This window comes from Bufo bufo, chromosome 3 (assembly GCF_905171765.1).
Source record: "Bufo bufo chromosome 3, aBufBuf1.1, whole genome shotgun sequence".
Lineage (NCBI taxonomy): Eukaryota > Metazoa > Chordata > Amphibia > Anura > Bufonidae > Bufo > Bufo bufo.
In genome coordinates, this window is record NC_053391.1 from 330,654,828 (window position 1) to 330,682,513 (window position 27,686).

The 27,686-nt window shown below is 41.1% G+C and overlaps 1 long non-coding RNA gene across 1 annotated transcript; it reads left to right on the forward strand.

Moving 5' to 3' along the window:
- The first annotated feature begins 441 nt into the window (after positions 1-441).
- LOC120993400 lies at positions 442-26,430 on the forward strand. The gene is made up of 3 exons (XR_005777248.1): positions 442-456; positions 10,329-10,337; positions 26,297-26,430. It is a non-coding gene; the product is annotated as an uncharacterized LOC120993400 (long non-coding RNA).
- The last annotated feature ends 1,256 nt before the right edge of the window (positions 26,431-27,686 follow it).

Below are 27,686 nucleotides of genomic sequence, written 5' to 3' on the forward strand. Positions count from 1 at the left end.
GCCCGTCCAGAGGACCCGCTCAATACAGTTGTATCTATCTGGCAGGCAGTACATTCGGGGCCCTGGGAGAAATCATCAGGGGCCCCAGGTCCCAAATGTTTTAACCTAGCAACAAGATTTTGAATCACTTTATCTGGCAGGGATGTAGACGAGGATGTCCCACACTCTGCTAAATGTGTAGGAGAGGTATGGGGGGCTTAGGGCTTATTGTATTAGGTATTATAACAAAGCTACCTAACCTTTCTATTTCTAAAAGCCTGGCGATCTGATGATCTAACCCAAACACTGGGTACATATTGAGCAAAGTACCATACCCCCCGGCCGCAACTTAAATGCTTTAATGTTACGTTCCATTTTTTGTTCCTTTAACCCTCAGTTTGAACTCCACACAGTTGCCTGTTCGGTCTCCATTTGGAAACAGTTTCATCAGGGTTACGGTCAAAGGTCCTCTTTCCGGTTACCAACACCCCTCTAAAAGTGTTAAAATAAACTCTAGAGGATCTAACTCTTACTACTTGGTATGCACAGGGATTATTGAAAGTAGATCAATTGTTTGGACAAGGAAGACTGTTCCCATTCTCACATTTGTTTTATACTTATTGGATACCTAATAGAGATTTCTATAAATATCTCTTAAATATCTCTTAATCCGCCATCTGCTATCTGATTTAATTACATCCAAGAAATCCTTTAATGCAGATATTATCACTCTGTTTAACATACCTTCACAGAGGGCAAAGATTTTTAGACCAATATATGAAATTTTAAATCAAGTCAAAACTAAACCGATTCAACCGTGAGAATGGGATCTGGGAGTAGTTTACCCTGTGGGGACGTGGCAAAAGGCAGTTCACTTCTCCTCCACAATGTTTCATTGTGTTACATACTACGAGGCTGCCATAAAACCCTCTTATGTTGGTATTACACTCCCAGTCGGTTGCATGTGATGTTTCCTACTACTTCCCCATGTTGCTGGAGAATGTGTGGTCGGAGGGGTACACTCTTGCATGTGCTGTGGGAATGCCCAGTACTCGCACATTTCTGGTCAGAGTTTTTTTCATTACTGTCGACTGTCTTACACAGACAGATTGCAACCTCCCCGGGGCTGGCACTATTGTTGCTGGGTATAGATACATACCCCTTGGCGATACGATCTATTATGGAACATATTTTTATTATAGCAAAATTTATAGTGATCAGGCACTGGAAGGAGCCTGCCTTTCCGACGGTAGGGGAAGCAATTTCTACATTTAATACTACATTCCAATATGAGAAATTACTGGTATATCGTTTACTCCAGAAAGCCAAAGTGGATAAAAATTGGAAACTGTGGGAGGAGCAGCCTTCATATTTACCTTCATAACCTTTCAAATATTTGATAAGACACTTATCAGTGACAACCTGTTTCTGTTTGTGTTTACATGATTTTAGCTTATGTATGTTTTTTCCCCCTATATGATGTACTATGTACTAGCCATTATTTACCAATGTTATAATGTTGAGAAACTCAAAACAAAAAACATTGATCCAGAAAAAAGTGTAACTATTTTCTAAATATACTAATAAATGGATATTCCTGATACGTGGTCATTTTTCACAAACTACCAATTTGGATTGCTTATACAGTGTACACATGGTCTACTCTAAATGTTTGAAGTATAGGCACCAAGAATCATGTGTCACAACTGTCTTAGAGAATAACTGTCTTCATTGCCCATAGCAATGCTCATTTCTCAATATTCCAACACTGCGCGCAAGAATAAGATTACTTTGTACACTACAGTAATGCTTCCTCTTACCATAATGTGAAGGAAAGAGACATAGAAAGCTAGGAAGCTAAAGCAATATATTTTTTAATATTGTGCAAAGATGGAAAACCCCTCTTTTTGTGGAAGCTAAAGCATAAGATAACATGGCTTCTTAGGTCAATATATAGCATTAATCACTTAGATATATGTTACAGTAATATAACACTTTTATTATCATTATATATCATATTCCAAGTCTTTAGTAATAAAATGTGACTAAACTTTTAATGCTGCATACAAGAGAAGAATATGGCACTTATCCATAAGAATTTCCATTTCTAAACAAAAACAGCATTTAATAGCAACAGGTTCTCTTTTAAAAAGGTGGGCAAAAATGTAACCAAATATACTATTTATTAGAAATTATACTGAATCCTTTCCCCCCAAAACATTATAAGATACATAATAAATAGACCCCCATGTTTAATGAGACATTTCACTTTAAATCCCATAAGTCCTTCCAGGGTGGCACTTCAGTTCCCAAGGATGTATGAGATACCATCTTTGCTACTAATCTCAAACTGTATTGCAGCTAGGTCTTAACTTAAAGCTGAGAATCTAAGTTTTAAAACAAGACTGGTATCGTGGTTAGCACTTTAATCCCAGCCTTGATTTAAAGCTTAGATTTAAGAATGGTGGACAGCCAGGCGCAAAAGGACCACATCAACTGTCATGTGATCAATGGATAATTTTTATTGCGAAAAACGGACTGTCCAGGAGATATAATTCTCCTTCTTCAAGCTTACATACATAATTGACATACAGCAGACATATATACTGTATAGTTGAAGAGAAATGGAGAATCGCACTCTGAAAGTTCAGGTGCCAACAAAAGGCTGAATTAGCCACGTTACATGTAGTAGAGATTGAGGCACTCAGATCATTTGGTTTTGCATTTAAGATGAGATTTATTATTCATACATTATTTTCATAATCCAGTTGCCCAATTTTCACCAAATCAAAATAAAGAAAAATGCCGATCACTCCACATGCCTTATAGATTAAAAAAATTGACCGCTGAGGAAGGTCCATCTGAGACTGAAACGTCCGGTCATCTTTCTTTATTTTGATTTTGGTGAAAATTGGGCAACTGGATTATGAAAATAATGTATGAATAATAAATCTCATCTTAAATGCAAAACCAAATGATCTGAGTGCCTCAATCTCTACTACATATATACTGTATAGTGAAGAAAAATAGGGCTCCACCTGTGGGCAGGAAGGAACGCCCAAAGATCCTCTCCATGGCAAAAGCCTTGATCACATGATCTTTATTTGATCACGTGATCACTATATCATCACATGACCTTGTGACAGAGTTGTGCTTTCACCACAAACATTAGCTCTATGACAACTAGCAGAGTCAGGTGATCGGAATGTGATTACATGACCCTATTCTGGTTTCAGCTCTAACTACAAGACTCCCTATTGCCACTTCACCTGACGATTAGCATAGTCACATGATCAGAATACTGTCATGTGACCTGAACTCATCAGTATGCAAAATCTCCTCCCCCAGCAACTCTGAAATGTATTTTCATTTATTATTATTGATATTTAAGTTTTAGTATTTATTTTGTAACTCATGTTTTTCTCTTTTAACTTGATTTTATGTCATGTTTATGTTTTGATTGTGTATGTGAATACTCACCTATACACCCACCCCAGGGGGTGGATCTTTGGGCATTTCTTCCTGCCCACAGGAGGTGCCCTTCTTTTTTCTTCACAATATATATGTCTTCTACATGTCAATTATGTATTTAAACCTGAAGAAGAAGGAGAATTATATCTCCGAAACGTGTTGTTTTTTGCAATAAAACAGACGTTTGACACCTCCACGCATAGATATTTTACAAAAGTAGTAATTTATTGAAGATAATATCAGAAAAAATATCTGCAACAGCAGACAGTGGCACACAAGGCAAATATCTAAGCAAAATTTTTATTAAAAAATGATATCATACATATAGAACAGCATAATTAAATACTAAAGTAAGCAGCAGATAAGAACAGACAGTAAAAGACTGATGGACCCAGGGGAGGGCCGAGGGGTCGGCCACAGCAAACATTCTGGCTGAAAATAGAGTAAATATAATAATAGTAATAGTGATAAACAAGACTTCCAGCAAGAGGCAAAAAAAAAAATCGAGTTTAAGAAAACCTGTTTCAAAGAAACTAGGTACAAGGATCCACAAGCTGGCAGTCAAAAGTAAACTGACAAAAGGGAATAAAAGTGTATTACCAGATGCTGCGTGTCGGCCCCTCGGTCAAACCCTGCCCAACGCCGTGAAGGCTTCTTCCGGGGATGCTGCCTTGACCATGAGCCACCTCTTAAATAGGTCCCTCATTAGGTTTAAATAGCGTCTGGTGTGTGGTATTAGTCTGCCGGAGGGAAAGGACCTTCCTGATGGTCACCTCCACCCCTGATGACCAATGGGCTTGCGTATTGGTGCTGCATCATCAGGTCATGTGTCAGGCATCGCAGCATCATAGCGATGTCGCAGACACCTCACCTCCCATGTGATGATCCCATGACCGCAAATTAGTGGCTATGTGATCACAGTACTGTGGTATTAGTCTGCTGGAGGGAAAGGACCTTCCTGATGGTAAACTCCGCCCCTGATGACCAATGGTGCTGCATCATCAGGTCATGTGTCAGGCATCGCAGCATCATAGCGATGTCACAGACACCTGACCTCCCATGTGATGCACACATGACCGTAGCGGCCATGTGATCACAGTACTACACAGGATCTTTCTATCAGTATTAGTATTATATATCAGATGCTTCCTAAAATGATATGTCGACAGGGGGGATACGGTATACACAGTATCACAGTCAAATTGTACATGTGAGACAAAATATTTAAAAGACATTAAAACCAGTGTGTAGCCGAATATGTGAATCTCATAATAAGTTAAATACCCAACTATCCAATCACAAAGTGACAAGACATTTCTATGTATAAAATTTATGACAATTCATAAAAATACACAACATATTGCGTGATCAAATGGGGGAAGGGAAAGGGGGTGCCTGAAATAAATGGTGATAAAAGGTGCAGTGAGCATAAAAAGCCAAAGAAAAAATAATAACTGTGAAGTGATAAAGTGCTGTGAATAGGAAAAAAAGGAAAAAAATGCAAAGATAAGGTGACTGTAATGAGGAATTAATAATATATATATAATAGTCACATATAAATAATTTTTCATAGCCAAGTAGACCTGTTTGAACCTAATATCCTCTCCTCATAGGAATCAAGCAAAATGCATGATACCTGTGTCTCCACACTAATATCCAACTTTCATTCATATTATGTATGTATCCCTTATTACAAATATAGATAATGTAGCAAATTAGGTATGTCCCATCAAACATGATGCTTCTCCTAACGTACAACGTTCATAGAGTCGCCTAGATCTTATCCAAAGCAGTCTCCCCAATCCACGACACCGGAACATGTTATGATATGCTAAAAAATGAGAGAAAGAGACAAGGACAAATTAAAATCAATACACACATATCGCCGACGAATAGAGAAAGCAAACAATATAACGGACCCAATACTTTATAGAAAAAGGAGCGAATGACATATCCTCATTCAGACCCTTCGGGGCCATGGAGCCCAGGGTGGAAATCCATCTTATCTCTTTTTGAGCCAACCATTTCCTCCAGTTTCCACCACTTGAGGATATATATATCCGGTCAATGCCTCTGACTCGGAAGGCGGAACTGTCACATCCGTGAAATTCTTTAAAGTGTCTGGGGATCTTTTTAAGCTGTGATAAATCATTTTCCTCATCAGCCGCCATTATACCAAGAACATGTTCAGGTACTCGCTTTTTGAGTTCCCTTGAGGTCATTCCCAACATATACCTGATGGCAGGGGCATGATGCCAAGTAATAACACCAACCTGTATGCAGTAATATTGTGAGTAATCACAAATTGTCTACCCTCATTTGTCAAATTGGAAAAAATGGGAGGCTCTGTCGATGTTTGTGCATGCCACAACATTTACGCAAGGTGAGCACCCCCCATTTAGGGCCTCCTGAGCCAAACCTCGCTGATGGGCGATCTCCAGGGTGATGACTCTTAACTAGAATATACCTGAGGTTGTTGGCCCGTCTATACGTGATCAATGGATCTCCGGAAGGGCTCCACTTAGAGCGGGATCTAACGCAAGATTTCCCAATATTTTGTCAGGGCATTTCTAATTTTTTTCCCCCACTCCGGATTATATGTAGAGATAAATCGTACCTACCCTTCTTGTCTCCCTTTTGTCTCTGACGACTTGGAAGAAGATCATCCCGTTTCTTTCCTTTAGCTTTCTCTAACCCCTGAAGGATGGACTTCCTTGGGTATCCCCTTGCTTGGAATCTGTCTTGTAGGTCAGTTGATTGAGTTTCGAAGCATTCCTCAGTGGAGCAGATCCGTCTTGCTCTCAGAAATTGGCTGTATGGGATGCTGTGGATTAGACTACTTGGATGGGCAGGAGTTGGCATGTAGAAGCGTGTTGGTGGATGTCTCTTTCCTGAACATACTGTATCTGTGTGTCTCTTCGTCCACCAATATTTTTACCTCCAGAAAGTCCAAATTGGTCCTCTTGATTCTGTGGGTTTAATATTAAGATTGTTATTGTTAAGGGTCTCAACAAATTGGGTGAATCCATTCTGTGGCCCTGCCACACGATGAATATATCATCAATGTAGCGGGCCCACAGCTGGACCCCAGCCACACCCACAACCGAATCAGTCAGGATCACCTCCCTCTCCCACAGCCCCAGGAACAGATTAGCGAAGGACGGCGCACAGGCCGCCCCCATTGCTGTCCCCTGGAGCTGCAGGTAGAAGGCGTCACCAAACACAAAAAAGTTGTGAGTTAAAACAAATTCCGAGGCCATATGAGATTTGTCTTTGACAGGGAAAGAGATAAAGACTTACTTCACTTTCAACAAATTTTGCATAAGTCAGTGACTTCTCATTCTCCTGAACTGAACACTCAGGGGGAGATTTATCATCTCCCTTGTGCCAGAAAAGTGGCTTTAAAAAGTCACGAGGCGTGTGTATGCGACTTTTTAAAAAAAGTCTTAAGTGCCTCTTTTTATACCTCCCTCACCACTTTTTAAAAAAAAGGGCATGGTGAGGGTGGGAAAGGCATGGCCCGCAGCAGAGACAAATTTATTTTAATTCACGCCAGTTTTCTGGTGAAAATGAAGCTAGAAATCTATGGCAGCTCTGAGCTGTAGCAGATTTCAGTTTTGGCGCACGGACTGCCAGAGGATGCGTCTAATTTATGATGAGACCTGCGCCTCATCATAAATGCGGTGCATCCTGCGGCAGTGCAGGGGATATTAAGACCAGCGCACAAAGCGCCTGCCCTGATAAATTTCCCCCCTATATGCACAGATAGAATCCATCTTCATTGATGAGAGACTATAAGCTCACTGAGTGATCAGGTTTCATCTGCCCATAGAATTCTATGGAGAAGAAGTAGTAAATTGCTTGAGGAAGACAAAGGGCAAGAGGTACTCCTGAAGGCTCTAGGAAGTTTCCTATCTCACACCAGTGATGTATTCACAGCTGCACTGATGAGTTATTCTGTTTAATGTCCTGCATGCTGCTGCTTCTGAGGTACAGTGAAATTTTCTTTCTAAGACTCTGTTTCCTTATAGTGTGTGGTTGAAGCCATATGTAGTTCCTGGGGATCCTGTGTAGCACAACCAAGAGGCTGCAGGCCCCAGTGAGGTGACTCAAATATAGTATATGGCAGTCAGATCCTATAGTAGTATGTGATTACAGTGAGACTGTACCTGACGGGTCTGCTCATAGAATCTGACCAAAGAAGGACAGGCAGCAAAGAGTGAGTCGGTGGCTGTGAAGGAAATGACTGAAAGCCTGAGTGACGCTGAACAATAGGGGTCCCTGAGAAGCTGTCAGTTGCTGGTGTAAGCTGAGACCTGGAGGTTCAGGGTGTTGGAGCGATACTGTGCAGAGAGAGAGACTTGGGTGTTGCTACTAAGAAGAAGCTGGTAAGCTAAAAGAGACTGTTGGGAGCCACTGTCTGGTCAGGGAGAGCTGCATGTGCACCAGCTCAAAGATAAAGACTAAACAGTAGATGGAGCTAGTGGCTACCCTCAGGTCTTGTGAGAACCCTAGTTGTTCCAGCACCATATTAGTGCACAGATGAAGTTTAAAGGAAAAGTGTTAATATGTAACAGCCATTCTATTATTATTTTTGCAATGTATAGGGGCAGTGATACTGACCATTTTTGTAATATACTTCAGGTACTGATATTGTACATTTCTATTAGAAAAATAGCTGTAAAGTGGCCCATTTTGAGCCTTAGCAACGCTCCTCTGTCTTCTGTTTACAGAACACAGTCAATGTTGAGCAAGTTTCCACTGTTATGTAAACAGAAGACAGAGGAGTGTTGCGATGGCTCAAAATGGGCCACTTTAGAGCTATTTTTCTCATAGAAATGTATGATTTCAGTAATTAACCGCTTGCCGCCACGCTAACGCCGAAAGGCGTCATTGCGGCGGCTCCCCCAGGCTACGCTAACGCCAATAGGCTGTCATCTCGCGTGAGCCGAGATTTCCTGTGAACGCGCGCACACGGGCCGCGCGCGCTCACAAGAACGGAAGGTAAGAGAGTTGATCTCCAGCCCTGCCAGCGGCGATCGTTCGCTGGCAGCTGGAGATGTGTTTTTTTTAACCCCTAACAGGTATATTAGGACGCTGTTTTGATAACAGCGTCTAATATACTGTACCTGGTCCTCTGGTGGTCCCCTTTGTTTGGATCGACACCAGAGGACACAGGTAGCTCAGTAAAGTAGCACCAAGCACCACTACAACTACACTACACCCCCCCCCCCGTCACTTATTCACCCTTATTAGCCCCTGATCACCCCTGATCACCCCATATAGACTCCCTGATCACCCCCCTGTCATTGATCACACCGCTGTAAAGCTCCATTCAGACGTCCGCTGATTTTACGGATCCACTGATAGATGGATCGGATCCGCAAAAACGCACACGGACGTCTGAATGGAGCCTTACAGGGGCGTGATCAATGACTGTGGTGATCACCCCATATAGACTCCCTCATCACCCCCCCCTGTCATTGATCACACCCCTGTAAAGTTCCATTCAGACGTCCGCATGATTTTTACGGATCCACTGATAGATGGATCGGATCCGCAAAACGCACACGGACGTCTGAATGGAGCCTTACAGGGCGTGATCAATGACTGTGGTGATCACCCCATATAGACTCCCTGATCACCCCCCTGTCATTGATTACCCCCCTGTCATTGATCACACCCCTGTAAAGCTCCATTCAGACGTCCGCATGATTTTTACGGATCCACTGATAGATGGATCGGATCCGCAAAACGCATACGGACGTCCTGAATGGAGCCTTACAGGGGCGTGATCAATGACTGTGGTGATCACCCCATATAGACTCCCTCATCACCCCCCCTGTCATTTTCTCACACCCCTGTAAGCTCCATTCAGACGTCCGCGTTGATTTTTACGGATCCACTGATAGATGGATCGGATCCGCAAAACGCACACGGACGTCTGAATGGAGCCTTACAGGGGCGTGATCAATGACTGTGGTGATCACCCCATATAGACTCCCTGATCACCCCCCCTGTCATTATTACCCCCTGTCATGATCACACCCCTGTAAAGCTCATTCAGACGTCCGCATGATTTTACGGATCCATGATAGATGGATCGGATCCGCAAAACACTACGGACATCTGAATGGAGCACTTATAGGGGGGTGTCAATGACAGGGGGGTGATCACCCCCATATTAGACTCCCTGATCACCCCCCTGTCATTGATCACCCCCCCTGTCATTGATCACCCCCCTGTCATTGATCACCCCCCCCCCTGTCATTGATTACCCCCCCTGTCATTGATTACCCCCCTGTCATTGATCACCCCCCTGTCAGGCTGCATTCAGATGTCCGTCTGATTTTTACGGATCCACGGATACATGGATCGGATCCGCAAAACACATACGGACATCTGAATGGAGCCTTATAGGGGGGTGATCAATGACAGGGGGGTGATCACCCCATATGACTCCCTGATCACCCCCCCTGTCATTGATCACCCCCCCTGTCATTGATCACCCCCCCTGTCTTTGATCACCCCCCCTGTCTTTGATCACCCCCCCTGGAAGGCTCCATTCAGACATTTTTTTTGGCCCAAGTTAGCGGAAATTATTATTTTTTCTTACAAAGTCTCATATTCCACTAACTTGTGTCAAAAAATTAAATCTCACATGAACTCACCATACCCCTCACGGAATCCAAACGCGTAAAATGTTTTAGACATTTATATTCCAGACTTCTTCTCACGCTTTAGGGCCCCTAGAATGCCAGGGCAGTATAAATACCCACATGTGACCCCATTTCGGAAAGAAGACACCCCCAGGTATTCCGTGAGGGGCATATTAAGTCCATGAAAGATTGAAATTTTTGTCCCAAGTTAGCGGAAAGGGAGACTTTGTGAGAAAAAAATAAAAAATATCAATTTCCGCTAACTTGTGCCAAAAAAAATAAATTTCTATGAACTCGCCATGCCCCTCATTGAATACCTTGGGGTGTCTTCTTTCCAAAATGGGGTCACATGTGGGGTATTTATACTGCCCTGGCATTCTAGGGGCCCCAAAGCGTGAGAAGAAGTCTGGTATCCAAATGTCTAAAAATGCCCTCCTAAAAGGAATTTGGGCACCTTTGCGCATCTAGGCTGCAAAAAAAGTGTCACACATCTGGTATCGCCGTACTCAGGAGAAGTTGGGGAATGTGTTTTGGGGTGTCATTTTACATATACTCATGCTGGGTGAGAGAAATATCTTGGTAAAATGCCAACTTTGTATAAAAAAATGGGAAAAGTTGTCTTTTGCCAAGATATTTCTCTCACCCAGCATGGGTATATGTAAAATGACCCCCCAAAACACATTCCCCAACTTCTCCTGAATACGGCGATACCACATGTGTGACACTTTTTTGCAGCCTAGGTGGGCAAAGGGGCCCATATTCCAAAGAGCACCTTTAGGATTTCACAGGTCATTTACCTACTTACCACACATTAGGGCCCCTGGAAAATGCCAGGGCAGTATAACTACCCCACAAGTGACCCCATTTTGGAAAGAAGACACCCCAAGGTATTCTGTGAGGGGCATGTCGAGTTCCTAGAATTTTTTATTTTTTGTCACAAGTTAGTGGAAAATGATGATTTTTTTATTTTTATTTTTTTCTTACAAAGTCTCATATTCCACTAACTTGTGACAAAAAATAAAAACTTCCACGAACTCACTATGCCCATTAGCGAATACCTTGGGGTGTCTTCTTTCCAAAATGGGGTCACTTGTGGGGTAGTTATACTGCCCTGGCATTCTAGGGGCCCAAATGTGTGGTAAGGAGTTTGAAATCAAATTCTGTAACAAATGACCAGTGAAATCCGAAAGGTGCTCTTTGGAATATGGGCCCCTTTGCCCACCTAGGCTGCAAAAAAGTGTCACACATCTGGTATCTCCGTATTCAGGAGAAGTTGGGGAATGTGTTTTGGGGTGTCATTTTACATATACCCATGCTGGGTGAGAGAAATATCTTGGCAAAAGACAACTTTTACCATTTTTTTTATACAAAGTTGTCTTTTGCCAAGATATTTCTCTCACCCAGCATGGGTATATGTAAAAATTACACCCCAAAACACATTCCCCAACTTCTCCTGAATATGGAGATACCACATGTGTGACACTTTTTGCAGCCTAGGTGGGCAAAGGGGCCACATTCCAAGAGCACCTTTTGGATTTCACAGCCATTTTTTACAGAATTTGATTTCAAACTCCTTACCACACATTTGGGCCCCTAGAATGCCAGGGCAGTATAACTACCCCACAAGTGACCCCATTTTGGAAAGAAGACATCTCAAGGTATTCGCTGATGGGCATAGTGAGTTCATGGAAGCTTTTATTTTTGTCAGAAGTTAGTGGAATATGAGACTTTGTAAGAAAAAAAAAAAAAATCATCATTTTCCGCTAACTTGTGACAAAAAATAAAAAGTTCTATGAACTCACTATGCACATCAGCGAATACCTTAGGGTGTCTACTTTCCGAAATGGGGTCATTTGTGGGGTGTTTGTACTGTCTGGGCATTGTAGAACCTCAGGAAACATGACAGGTGCTCAGAAAGTCAGAGCTGCTTCAAAAAGCGGAAATTCACATTTTTGTACCATAGTTTGTAAACGCTATAACTTTTACCCAAACCATTTTTTTTTTTTACCCAAACTTTTTTTTTTTATCAAAGACATGTAGAACAATAAATTTAGAGCAAAATTTATATATGGATCTCGTTTTTTTGCAAAATTTTACAACTGAAAGTGAAAAATGTCATTTTTTTGCAAAAAAATCGTTAAATTTCGATTAATAACAAAAAAAGTAAAAATGTCAGCAGCAATGAAATACCACCAAATGAAAGCTCTATTAGTGAGAAGAAAAGGAGGTAAAATTCATTTGGGTGGTAAGTTGCATGACCGAGCAATAAACAGTGAAAGTAGTGTAGTGCCGATTTGTAAAAAAAGGGCCTGGTCTTTAGGGGGGTATAAACCTGTGGTCCTTAAGTGGTTAAAGTAACATAGTACATAAGGCCGAAAAAAGACATTTGTTCATCCAGTTCAGCCTGTCATCCTGCAAGTTGATCCAGAGGAAGGCAAAAAAAAAAAAAACCTGTGAGGTAGAAGCCAATTTTCCCCACTTTAAGGGAATAAAAAAATCCTTCCCGACTCCAATCAGGCAATCAGATAACTCCCTGGATCAAGGACCCCTCTCTAGTAGCTATAGCCTGTAATATTATTACGCTCCAGAAATACACTCCAGGCCCCTCCTGAATTCCTTTATTGTACTCACCATCACCACCTCCTCAGGCAGAGAGTTCCATAGTCTGACTGCTCTTACCATAAAGAATCCTTTTCTATGTTTGTGTACAAACCCTCTTTCCTCCAGACGCAGAGGATGTCCCCTCGTCACAGTCACAGTCCTGGGGATAAATAGATGATTGGATAGATCTCTGTACTGACCCTGATATATTTATACATATTAATTAGATCTCCCCTCAGTCGTCTTTTTTCTAAAGTGTATATTACAAAAATGGTTAGTTTCGCTGCCCTTATACATTACAAAAATAAAATAGATGGCAGTTACACTTTAAGCACAACTGGCCCTTGGAGGCATAGCCAAGTGTATGGGAGTGTCCCTTCTCCTATGACAACTGAAATATTGAATAGTATTGTGGAAGCAAGATGATCTGTGTAAAGTATTGCTGTTATACTACTGTTGCAAGTTAAATCCATTGCGCCCCCTTTGACAAGAGCTCAGGCTGGATCACTGCTCGCCATTGTGTGGCCCAGGGAACACATTCTAGGATGGGCAGAGAGGTAGTAGTGCAACAGCGACTAGGACCATGGAGGCGGATCCATAAAATTGACTGGTGCAATGGTTCAAGATATTTCTAAACGGGGTAAGCTGATTCAGGAAGTCACCATAAATCCACAGCTGTATGTTGGATTGAAGAAAGTCAGTAGTCAATATGGACACAACAAAAATTGCAGTGGACCAGTGGTAATCTCATGCTGCCCAGGAAATGAGACTGCTCTGAATTGTTCTTACCATACGTTTATTCTGCACCATTAAGCATACTGCACCACCAAGTGTGTTCCTGTAACTTTCAAGGTTATTGTGCATTGTATTGAGTGAAATCAATTGTTATATAGCAAAATGTCATTCCAACTGACTTAGATGCTTAGGATGTGCTGAATAATTTTTGTTTTTATCTTGCATTATATCTTTGGAGGTATGGGTGCATATAATTTCAGTTTTGCACTCCTTACTATCCATCTTTCCCACAGGCTTTTTAGAGTAAAGCTGAAATCTGCTGTCCCTGCATTAACTGGACAGGTAGCATACAGAGTGGGTAGCATACTAAGTGGTAGGATACAGAATAGGTCCAGTATATAGCGGCCGCAGGTGCCCTCCTGAATTCAACTGTATTGCTGTCCTCGGATGACGATACAGTTTTAAACTATGGCCTGGGGGCGGTAGTATTTTGTGCTGCACCGTGGTATTTGGTGCAGCTACGAAGGTATTTTGTTTGTTTGGCTCTACAGTATGCTGGCCCACCTACCTCTGTTGTCCCTGCCTACATGTGGTGTCCCTTCCTATTTGTGTTGCCCCGCCTTCTGTCAGTTTGGACCCACCTACAACATGGGGCCACTTTTAGATTTTTTTCCAGGGCCTCTTTAAGCTCCCAGCCTGCCCCTGATGTTCAGTCATGGTGATGCGCGCCTGCGTCTTAGGATGTGCTGACAAATTTTTGTTTTTGTCTTTAGATTCTTTAGACACTATGCGAGTTGTAGCTGTCACACTAAGCTCTCTCCTAACAAACTGATTAATGCACATGCATCTATATACCCTTTGAGGCTGCTTGTTCATCTGTAGTCTCCCGTACACAAGCCGTGTCTAGTTGTTTTACGGGAACCTCACAACCACAAGGTTATGGCCCTTTCTTTCTAGCCAAGTGGGAGTCTAGCCTTAGCATTACACATGACTTGGAAAATAACTTATGTACACTATTGTATCCTAGACATGAGTGAAGTTTTCAAAAATTTAATTCAGTCGCTTTGCCGAATTTGTCCCCAAAATTTATTCGATCGGAAATTAATTTGTTGCAAAAGCACATTAAATCAGGTCTATCCCGGCCTGCAGTTTAAACATTAGGGAAATGTATCTGGTGTACATTCACTGTGCAGTGCAGCAATATGCATAGCTAGTCCTTTCGGAAGTGAAACAGTTACTGTGCGTCTGAATGAGTGGAAGGTCACATATATGACTGTGCACATCATCGTGCAGGCCACAACATTCCTAGCTAACCTCTAGCTAAACAAAAAAAAAAAAAAAACGCTGCGCGCCCTGGAGGTGTCCCAATAACTCTTTAGTGGAATAAAATAAGGACATGGAGGTAATGCCAATAAAGTAGTGAAGAAAGGGTATTTGAAACCCTTCTGTGAGATGTAGAATGACTGTGGGTAACTATTAGGCTCAGTTCACACTTCACTTATTTGGGCAGTTATTGTCAGGCCAAAGCAGGTGCCGGTCAACCCTAAAGACAGGTGCAGATCTATTCATGATACCTAATCTGAGAGTAGCTGGGCTCCTGAATTTGCCTCACAAAGTGATGGAAGTAATTGACCAAATAACAGAAGTGTGACTGAGGTCAACTCAGATCAGGTCATGTTAGCGTTCAGGTCGAATATAATGGCGTGGACTTAACTGTGCAGTGGCCCCATGACAGTGTTGAGGGTGTCAGCAGTAAGGCTGTGTTCATATAACTGTTTATTTGTTCGTTCTTCTGATGAATCAGAAAAACAGCCCAAAAAAGGGGATCTTGACCCCACTCCTGCTTTTGGCTGCCAAATCATTTATCAAATCCTGATGCAAAATACTGATCGAGTTTTGCCCATTTGTCTCTGAAATCGGCTTAATAAGATGGAAAAGAAGTCCTGCATGCAGGACTTTAATGGCCTCTATCACACAGTCAGTATTTGGTCAGTTTTTTGCATCAGTATTGGTAAGGCAAAAACAAGAGTGGGTCCTAAACAGAGAAAACATGATTATAAGCCGATTTCAGAGACAAATGGGCAAAACTCATGCAAATCGATCACACTTCTGTTATTTGGTCAATTACTTTGTGAGGCAAATTCAGGAGCGAGCCTACTCTTGGATTAGGTATCATGAATAGATCTGCACCTGTTCTTTAGGTTTGACCGGCACCTGCTTTGGCCTGACAATAACTACCAAATAAGTGAAGTGTAAACTGAGCTAATAGTTACTCACAGTCATTCTACATCTCACAGAAGGGTTTCAAATGCATGTGTTTGCACTGCTATATCATTTTCTTCACTACTTAATTGGCATTACCTCCATGTCCTTATTTTGTTCACTAAAGAGCTATTGGACACCTCAGGGCGCACAGATTATTATTTATTTTTTGCTTTAACTGAAGGATGCTGCATGCTTTTTTTTTGCTACAGGTTAGCTAGGAATGTTGGTGGCCTGCACGATGATGTGCACAGTAATATATGTGACCTACACCTCATTAAGACGCACAGTAACTGTTTCACTTCGAAGGACTAGCTATGCATATTGTTGCACTGCACAGTGATGTACACCAATGGGGATAATGCAGCTGTCACTACGCAAAGCAACTCAGCATGCATCTGGCCATTGTGTAAGGGGACTCGTGGACTCCCTGCCATCTCCACCGCATACTGCCATGGTCTGTTGAGATCATCTGCATCATCTTTGGTGTCACCCTTAGCTCTCTTGCTCCTCTCCTGTTGCCTGGGCAAATAAACCACCTAGTTGAGGAGTGGAATGACATCATTCATCCAGTAGGGCCTGAGCAAATGGCACGTGTCAAGCAGGAGCTGCCATTGTCTAACATCAAAGTTACACTGGGGAATAATCCTGTTCGTCTGCATCATCAAAAAATCGGTCACAAGTTTCCTCTGCTCATACAGTCGGTCCAACATGTGGAGGGTGTAGTTCCAACGTGTGGAAACGTTGGATATGAGGCAATGCCTTTGCAGCTCAAGGAGGGAGTGTTTTGCACGGTAAGAGTGATATTGCAGTTGGGTGGAAGACTTTAGAAACTGGGTGACAACCAGACTGAAGACGTGCTCCTATCTCCAGTTGGAGAGGAGACAGCCAGGATTTGATTTTTTGGTTGATGACACACAGCAGTTTCTCCCTGGTGTTACTCCGTTGATCCAGGCTGACCAGGTGCATAACCGCGTGACAACGCTGTGCTTTGCATAGGTGGTATGCTGGAGAAGCACTCTAAACTGGTTCTACAGTGGAGGCTGAGGACATGGTGGAGGATGAGGAGGCAGAGAAGGACATTGGCGCAGAAATCCCAGGATTACAACTTGAAGACGGTATTGCCATCACTTGGCCAAGTTGCTAGTGTGCTTGGGCCAGAACCACATTTACCCGGTGGGCTGTAAAGGACATATGTTGTCCTTGACCATAGTTAAAGCTCCACAAGTCAACACTAGTATGAACTGTAGCAGACACCGACAGGCTCAAGGACTGGCCCACCTTCTGCTCAATATACAAATGCAGGGCTAGTACAGTTTTTTTTAGAAAAGTAATGATGGCTTGGGACTCTCCACCTTGGGTGGGCACAAGCCATCAGTTATCCGAAATGTTCCGTCCACGATCTGGAAAGGGAGGCACTGTAGTACCAGCAACTTGACCAGGTGCATGTTCAGCTCCTGTGCTTTTGGATGAGTGCATGCATACTGTTGTCTCTTTGCAATCACCTTGGTGATCGATTACTGGTGAAAAACGTGATGAGGAGTGGAAGGAGGAGAAGTATAATGAGCAATAGAAGAAGGGAAGGAACGACAGCTTCCTTCTGTTGAGGTTGAGGAGCCCTGACTGCTGGAGAAGGCTTGCGGCTGCTGGGAGTTGAAGCAGTTGCTGCGTCAGGCTGTACCACTACATTAGTGCCACGGCTTCCCCACACCACTTTATGGTGACACTGCATGTGTTGATGCAGGGCCAGGGTGCCAACATTAGCACCCTGACCGCGCTTCATCTTCTGCCCACATATCCTGCATACCACAATGCTAACGTCCTCCAGCGACTTGATAAAAAATCCACTCACTGCTGAGTATAGCATTTTACCCCCAACACTCCGTGCTGACTGCCTGCCCTGCCTTTATGAACCCATGCACCGCTAATTGTTTCCTGACAGGTAGGCTGCTGAATAGCAGATGGTTTACTCCAGGCGCATTTGGCTCCAGATCTCCCACTGCTGCTGGCTCATCAGCATGCTGCCACCCTGCTGCTGTCTCATGGGCTTGCTGCCACCCTCACCCCCTGATGATGATGATGTCCCCTCTTCACCTGGCTCCCATGTCCGATCAGCTACATCATCATCCACTAATGTCTGTTCATCACTTATCTCACCCTCACCAGTCTCATGGCCACATCCTTGGCCGCTCGCAACACGTGCTCCCACCCGACTGTCTAGTTGCACGCCTAAGGGATGACGCAGCGGAGCTCTCCTCCAAGTCTGTGCTGGCCTGTAGATGCTGACTGTCCTCACTAAGCTTGTCCTGGCTGAAAAGGCACCTCTTACTTTCACTTTGTAGCAATTATGGCAAGAGAAAAATGGGGAGAGGCGCTCATAGGGTAGTAAGCATGGTCAACAATGGATGGGCTTGCATACCAGCCCTCTGGAAAAGTACCTCTTTACCATCTCCTGTATATTTGGTGTCCAAGGTTAGTGGCTCTATGAGAATGGAGGAGCTTACTTTATCACTTTGGAACTGTGAACAATAAATATTGTCTTCTACATCCTCCTCCATCCCCTACAAAACATTTTACAAAATTCCTTCCTTCCCTTCTTCTCTCCTTCCTTCCTTCATTCCTATCTTCAGGGATGCACCTAGCCTTTCTGCTGCCTGAGGCGAAAACTGGAACGATGCCCCCCCCATGCCAATTTCTTAACCTAACCCCTTTGCCACAATGAATACACTCATTGCCCATGGTTCTTCTGCTGCCCCCTTCTTGCCAATTCCTGGTGTTGCCTGAGGTAATCGCGTCACCTGGCCTCATTAGTGGTGCACTCCTGCCTATCTTCCTTCCTTCCTTTCTTGTACCATTTGCAGGAAGGGTCATAAGAGTATAGATGGGTTCAGGAAAGAAAGACACAATTCTAATTCAAAATTGTAAGTTTGCAGTCTAGGCTATGCTCTTTGAACTGAATATATCAGAAATAGATGCACAAATATTTAAACATATCCTACCAGCATTTTTTTGCAAGTGCATAACAAAAATGTATCCAGCATGCAAGTGCAGGTAATCGAATATGTTTCCTGACCCCCAATCGGTGGGGATTACCAAAGAAAGGTGTTTAATGGGCAGACCTTTTGGTTATTCACATTTGCCCCACTGGGTTCAGGAAAACAGATCTGATACTGTATTATTAGGCTGCTTTTTCACCTTTCAGGTGATTTTGATTTTAACAATCACGTGTTATCAAGGACTGGTTTCATGGGTGATCACTTCCTTTTTATATCCACACCTTTTGGTATGTTTTTATGGTATAACTAAGACTATGTTGCTGGTCGAAATGTGTCAATAATAGATGTTTGCTGGTTTGCATTTTTATGTGACTTGTAATAAAGGCTTCAAGTTTATGGATGCTGGACTTTCTCTTAATTTTCATCCACAGTGGTGTTTCCAAAATGTCTGTGCATTCATTGTGACCGGAGAGCCTGCTTTACTTTCAGTTTATATACTACCAAAAGGTAGATTCACTTCAATGAGGCAAACACTGACCCACTTTCCATTGGTTTCCAGAGATGATTGTTCAATGTTTTGGACTTTGCCTGCCTCACTGACTTAATGTTTAATAATGTTTTAGTATACAGTAATTAAAAGGGTGTCCAAGATTTTGTTATCCTCAGGGCTGACCATGAATATCAAATTGGCATTGGTTGGACACCCTGTTACATAATCAGCTGTTATCTTGTAATTCAGGCACCGGAAGTTGGCACCACATCTACATAGCTCCATCCATTGTGTAGTAGATGGAGCAGTTGGTAACTGCAGTATTCCACCCACTGCACAGTGTACAGAGAGTTGTGTAATTTTGGTGCCGGATAGCTAATCCCCACTGATCTAATATTGATGACCCATCCTGAGGATAGGCCACCAATATCAAAATCCTGGACAGCTCCTTTAAGCTTTATTTACAGGTAGTTACATATATCCCATTAGGAAATATGAATTCCTTAACCCCTTAACGCCTAGCGCCGTACTTGTACGGCGCGCTGATCAGGCGGGTGCAGGAGCTGCGCCCGCCCAATCAACGGCAGGGGTCCAGCAGTCACTGATATCCGGACCCCTGCTGTATGCACCGGCATCAGTGAAATCACCGATGCTGGTGCATTAACCCCTGCATGGCCGCGGTCAGCGCTGACCGCGGCACGTGTGATGTTCGTGCAGGGAGGAAGCAGCCGATGCCTTCCTTAGGCATCGTGGCTGTCTTCCGGTAGAGCCTGTAAGATCCAGCCCCCTGGATCTCACAGGCAAGCAGGCTGTAAGTGTATTATAGTCTGTAATACACTTACAGCCAATGCATCACAATACAGAAGTATTGTAATGCATTGTAAAGGGGATCAGACCCCCAAAAGTTGAAGTCCCAGAGTGGGACAAAAAAAATAAAGTTAAGAAAAAGTAAAAAAAAATAAAACGTTTTCAAAAAAAGAAATTACGTTTCAAGTAAAAAAAAAAAAGCGTATTTTTCCCAAAATAAAGTAAATAAAATTTTTTTAAAAATAGGGAAAAAAAGAAAAGTAGGCATATTAGGTATCGCCGCGTCCGTATCGACCGTCTCTATAAAAATGTCACATGATCTAACCCCTCAGGTGAACACAGTCAAAAAAATAAAATAACTGTGCTAAAAAAAACTTTTTTTGGTCACCTTACATCACTAAAGGTGCAACCCCAAGCGATCAAAAAGGCATATGCCCCCCAAAATAGTACCAATCTAACCGTCACCTCATCCCACAAAAAATTTGCCCCTACCTAAGACAATCTCCCAAAAAATAAAAAAAAACGATGGCTCTCAGACTATGGAGACACTAAAACATTTTTTGTCACCTTACATCACAAAACATGTAATAGCAAGCTATCAAAAAGTTATATGCACCCCAAAATAGTGCCAATCAAACCATCATCTCATCCCGCAAATATCATACCCTACCTAAGACAATCGCCCAAAAGCTGAAAAAACTATGGCTCTCAGACTATGGAGACACTAAAACATGATTTTTTTTTGTTTCAAAAATGATATCATTGTGTAAAACTTACATAAATAAAAAAAGTTTTCCACGTCCGTAACGACCTGCTCTATAAAAATATCACATGACCTAACCCCTCAGGTGAACACCGTAAAAAAACAAAATAAAAACTGTGTCAAAAAAGCCATTTTTTGTCACCTTACATCACAAAAAGTGCTATACCAAGCGATCAAAAAGTCATACGCACCCCAAAATAGTACCAATCAAACCGTCATCTCATCCCGCAAAAAATAAATCCCTACCTAAGACAATCGCCCAAAAAAAATAGGGCTCTCAGAATATGGGGACACTGAAACATGATTTTTTTTTTTATTCAAAAATTGTGATTGTGTAAAACATAAATAAATTAAAAAAGTATACATATTAGGTATTGCTGCGTCCGTAACAACCTGCCTTATAAAAATACCACATGATCTAACCTATCAGATGAACATTGTAAATAACAAAAAATAATAATGGTGCCAAACCAGCTATTTTTTGTTATCTTGCCTCACAAAAAGTGTAATGTAGAGCAACAAAAAATCATATGTACCCTAAAAAAGTACCAACAAAACTGCCACCTTATCCCGTAGTTTCCAAAATTGGGTCATTTTTTTGGAGTTCAGGAGTGCATCAGGGGGTCTTCAAATGTGACATGGCAGCTTAAAATTATCCCAGTGAAATCTGCCTTCCAAAAACCATATGGCGTTCCTTTCCTTCTGCGCAATGCTGTGTGCCTGTACAGCAGTTTACGACCACATATGGGCAATCAATATTGAGTTTTGTTTGGCTGTTAACCCTTGCTTTGTTAGTGGAAAAAAATTATTAAAATGGAAAATCTGCCAAAAAAGTGAAATTCTGAAATTTCATCTCCATTTTCTAATAATTTTTGTGGAACACCTAAAGGGTTAAAAAAGTTTGTAAAATCAGTTTTGAATACTTTGAGGGGTGTAGTTTCTAAAATGGGGTCATTTTTGGGTGGTTTCTATTATGTAAGCCTCACAAAGTGACTTCAGACCTGAACTGGTCCTCAAAAAGTGGGTATTGAAAAATTTTTGAAAAATTTCAGGATTTGCTTCTAAACTTCTAAGCCTTCTAACGTCCCCAAAAAATAAAATGGCATTCACAAAATGATCCAAACATGAAGTAGACATATGGGGAATGTAAAGTAGTAACTATTTTTGGAGTTATTACAATCTATTCTAAAAGTAGAGAAATAGAAATTTGGAAATTTGGAATTTTTTTTAACTTTTTGATAAATTTGGTATTCTTTTAACCCTTTGGATACCTTAGGTTTTTTCATTTTTGCGTTTTCATTTTTCTTCCCTATTTTCCGTGAGCCATAACTTTTTTATATTTCTAGTCACATAGCTGTATGAGGGCTTATTTTTTGCGGGACAAGTTGTACTTTCTAATGCCACCATTAATTATGGCATAAAATGTAGTGAGAATCGGGAAAAAATTTAAAATGGGGTGGAATTGGAAAAAAATTGCAATCCCACCACCGGATTTTGGTCCTACAGTGTTTTGTTTCCAGCAAAACTGACCCATGCCCTTCATTCTCTGGTTCAGTACGATTACAATGATACCCCATATTTATAGGGTTTTTTTTGTGTAAATAGTGTAAAAATAAATTTAAACTTTGCGATTTTTTTTTTTTTACATCACCATATTTTAACCCCCATAACTTTTTTATACTTATGTCTACTGAGCAATTTAGGGGCTTATTTTTTGAGGGGCAATTCGTAGTTTTTATGGATACCATTTTGGAGTGTGCATAACTTTTGGATCACATTTTATTTCATTTTTTTGGGTAAGACAAGCAATGAAAAAATGGCAAACCGTCCATTTTTACCTTTTTTTCCGTTACGCCATTCGCCGTATTGGATTTTTTATTTTTTTTATTTTAATATTATGGGTGTTTTTGGTTGAGGTCATACCCAGAATGTTTATATTTATTGGTATTTAGGTATTTTAATTTTAATTATATGGAAAGGAGGGTGATTTAAACTTTTATATTTATTAATTTTTTAGATTTTTTTTTTTTTTTTTATCATTTTAAGGCTCACAAATGATCATGATTTTGGTTTTTCTCACCTTTTTTATTGATTGAGTACCTTCAACCAATGTTATATTGCTATTTTAATCTAATGTTAGCAAAAGCTAAGTTTTAATTTGATAATCATTCCAACTTCTCTTGTGATATTGAGTGCAGTTGTTTAGTAAAAGAAAGTTGAGATGTGCAAATGACATCATTCAAAATGTTAAATGTTTGGATGAGTATATGGTAAAAACATGAAAAGTACTTAAATGTAGATAAAAGACAAAACCCTGACATACACAAATGACTCAAAACTATTGTGGTGTAAATGATAAGTGGTGAAACAAATGGAAGAATATGACATCATATAATAGAAAATGTATTAAATGCCCAGCTGGAAAATTTCAATAACAAAGTACTCAACAATCACATAATAGACAAAGAGAAAACGCAATATCACACCTCAAGGCTATGTGTTAATGAAAATCCACCTTTGTTATTTTGGCTTGTTCAAGGTTAAGCAGAATTATGCAGTATCTACAAGTCTTAAGCAATCTAGACATACCATATCATTAGTAACATTGTTTTAAATAAGATTTTATATAATCAATATTTGCCAAACGACATTTTTTTAGTTTTAGATAGAAGTGACATTTAGGAATGCACATGTCTAGTTGACAGTGGGCTATTAATAAGGGTTATCCAAGTTGGTCACACTCTGTATATCACCACCTATCCACTGGCAATATATAAGATGGTGTAGAAGTATATATTAAGCTATCTTGTCTCATATTGTAATTACTATAGGATTGCCATTATATCCTACACCCTAAAATACAGTATCATTTATCTTGCATGCGATTGAGGCATTATATACAATTAGAAGTCACCCCATCTTATTTTTCACTGGATAGACAGGACGTCTAACACCATTTTGGAGAGATGTGGTATCACCTATTCAGTGTGGACCATATTTACAGGTGGTCTCCTATCTTCTGTTATCACCTATTTGTTTTCCACTTGTCTCTTTTGTTTGGAGTATTATCATAGTGGACAGTACACTTTTTTATAGCTTGAGCCCCTGATGAAACCTGGACAGGATTTTACCAGGAAGAAATGAGTTGGTCATGGATATCCACTATAAAATATGTATATTGAGTTACATTCATTACCACTCTATGAGGTCTTTAATTTTTAGCTATTATTGCTCTTCATTTTATCCTAATTGTATCAAGACTGATGTCAGTTGTCCTAACTGTTAGTGATTCCACTTCTTCTAGCCTTAAGAAGACAGTGGGATCGCCCTTATGAGGGCGGCTATTCCACTTTAGTTAGGGTGCCTAAAGGTGGATTCGAATATCAGGCCGATTATCTGGAATGAACGTTCCTATGAACGCTCGTTTCTGATCGACCCCTCTAAAGGTGCTGCAGATCACCCAATGAACGAGCAAAGCACTCGTTCATCAGTTGAAGTGATCAGAAAGTCCGGCTGGTGCCTCTACATAACTTAGGTGCATCATGCGCCAGCGCAAAAGGTATTAAGACCGGCGTCTAAAATGCCGGTCTTAATAAATGACCCCATAAGTTCTTAGGACACTTATTATACAGTGGAATTGACCTCAACTATGTTCTGGGTAAAAGAAAACAGAATTTTGATTGATTTATATAAAGAAGGTTGCTAAAAAAAACTACAAAATATTTACAAAGATAGGTGCTAAACAAATCCAATTAACCCCTTCTACCCCAGGCCATTTTCCCCTTCCTGCCCAGGCCTATTTTTGCAAACCTGACATGTGTCAACTTATGTGATAATAACTTTGAAATGCTTTTACTTTCTTGTGACACATTCATGTTAATAGTAAATTTGGGTCAATATTTTTTCCTTTAATTATTAAATATTAAAATTCTAAAGTTACATAAAATTGGAATTATTTTTTTTTGCAATTTTCTACATTTTAATTGCTCTAATTTTAAGACAGGTAGTAGTACCTCAAAAAAAATGATCAGTTAACATTCCCAATATGTCTATTTAATCTTGGCATCATTTTGTAAAAAAAACATATTTTTAGGACGTTAGAAGGCTTAGAATTTTAGAAGACATTTTTAAAATTTTCAAGAAAATTTCCAAAAACTGTCTTTTTTTAAGCACCAATTCAGTTATAAAGTGATTTTGAGGGGCTTACGTAATATAAATCACTCATAAATAACATCATTTTACAAAATACCCCCCTCAAATTATTCAAAAGTGATGTTACAAACTTTGTGTTCCACAAGAATTAAAAGACAATGGAGGTGAAATTTTGAAATTAAATTTTTTTGCTGATTTTTTTATGCTAATAATTTTTTTGTTCCTGTAACACAGCAAGGGTTAACAGCAAAACAAACCTCATTATTTATTACCCTGATTCTGCAGTTTATAGAAACACCCTATATGTTTTTGTAAACTGCTCTATGGGCACAAGGCAGGGGTCAAAATGGAAGGAGCACCATATTTTTGGAGGGCAGATTTTGCTGGAATGGTTTTTGGGCACCATGTTGTATTTGAAGAGACCCTGAGGTAGCCCTACAGTGGAAATCCCCAAAAAGTGGCACCATTTTGCAAACTACATCCCTCAAGAAATTTATTAAAGGGTGTACTGAGCACTTTGACCCCACAGGCGTTTTACAGAATTTAGAAACACTTGGCAGTTAAAATGAAAAATTTTATTTCTTGCAATAAATTGTTCCTTTAGCCCCAAATTTTTCATTTTCACAAAAGGTAACAAGAGAAAAAGCACCCCATAAGTAATTATCCATTTTCCCCTGAGAATGGCAACACCTCATGTGTGGTCGTAAACTGCTGTAGGGGCACACTGCAGGGTTTAAAAGAGAAAGAACATCATGCACAATTAGGGCTAGTTTGGTGATTTAAACAGCACTGGCCGACAACTGCTGAGGCTCTGAGGATAAATGAAAAAAGAAACCCCCAAGAAGTGACTCCATTTTAGAAAACATGCCCCTCACAGAATTTACCGAGGGGTGTAGGGAGCATTTTGACCCCACAGATGTTTAGCAAAACTGAATTCACAGCAGATGGTCCAAAGTTAAAATTGCAATTTTTCCACAGATATGCCATTTCTATGCCCAATATACTGTGCCCAGCTGTTGCCATCTGAGACACACAATGCCCTATAAACTGGCACTGGGTACTGAAATGCTATAAATGTGAATGTAAAATGCTGTTTGGGTACGCTGCAGGGTTTAGAAGGGAAAGGCCACCTTTTGGCTTTTTGCGCAAATTTTGATGACTGGTTTACGGCACCATGTTGATATTGAAGAGAATAGAGAAGGACCGCCCCCCTGTGTGTGAACTGTTTTTCGGAGAGTGCCCCTAAATGTCGGGGATTACAACTCACCAGATCAGGTTGTGCACGCCCGGCACAATTCTGGGAAGTGTAGTGGAATAACTTGTGCAGAATCAAAGCAGCTCCCTTCTGCGGCGAGCATCCAGAATAGGTCCTGATGATCAGAGGTAAGTTTAGGGGGAAAAATGGCAGTACTACCGGAGAGCTAAGATTTAACCACACTTTATTTTAGTATAAAACTAGACATAAACAAAGTGATCGGGTCTTAGTTTAGCTACGCGTTTCACCGATGCTCCGTCTGCTTCTTCAGGCTGACCCAGAGGAGTGGCGCACACCAGAATTTACACAAAAAAAAGGACATGACAGCATTAGATTGACAGGTTCAGTCCACAGATACATTTAGTAGCATAAATAATGAAAAGCTGAATGAAACATTGTGCAAATATATTATATAAAGGCAAATAAATAATTGATAGTATATAAATATATATATATATATATATATATATATATATATAGTGACACAGTGAGAAGTTGCGTCTGGCAAGGCAGGTATTTTCCTCCCAGCATGTGCGGCTGGGCTGGTTTCCAGCCAGGCGAGGTCAAATACCGGACCGGAGTTTAGGTGCTGGTCCGGGTTTTGGCCTCACCTGGCTGTCCTTAAATAGGCAGCTGGGCTCAGCAGAGATGTCTCTGTTTTGGGGATCTGAGGCTTTGTGCCGTGCTGGAGGTCTGAGAGCTGCATGCTGGGGAAACAGAACTGCCAGCAAGATGACTTGTGTTATATGAACTTTCCATTGTGTGTGAATTAACACCAAGACTGCAAAGTTACGTGCTGTTTTGTGCAATTGCCTCAAGTGTGAATAAGCACTGACATTTTGAGTTAAGAACTTGTATTTTGCCTCTGTACTGCGCCCGCTTACCCTATCTACCAGTGCGAAACCCCACTATATATGCAGTACAGACCAAAAGTTTGGACACACCTTCTCATTCAAAGAGTTTTCTTTATTTTCATGACTATGAAGGCATCAAAACTATGAATTAACACATGTGGAATTATATACATAACAAACAAGTGTGAAACAACTGAAAATATGTAATATTCTAGGTTCTTCAAAGTAGCCACCTTTTGCTTTGATTACTGCTTTGCACACTCTTGGCATTCTCTTGATGAGCTTCAAGAGGTAGTCCCCTGAAATGGTCTTCCAACAGTCTTGAAGGAGTTCCAAGAGATGCTTAGCACTTGTTGGCCCCTTTGCCTTCACTCTGCAGTCCAGCTCACCCCAAACCATCTCGATTGGGTTCAGGTCCAGTGACTGTGGAGGCCAGGTCATCTGGCGCAGCACCCCATCACTCTCCTTCATGGTCAAATAGCCCTTACTTTCAAAGTTTTCCCAATTTTTCGGGTGACTGACTGACCTTCATTTCCTAAAGTAATGATGGCCACTTGTTTTTCTTTACTTAGCTGCTTTTTTCTTGCCATAATACAAATTCTAACAGTCTATTCAGTAGGACTATCAGCTGTGTATCCACCTGACTTCTCCTCAACGCAACT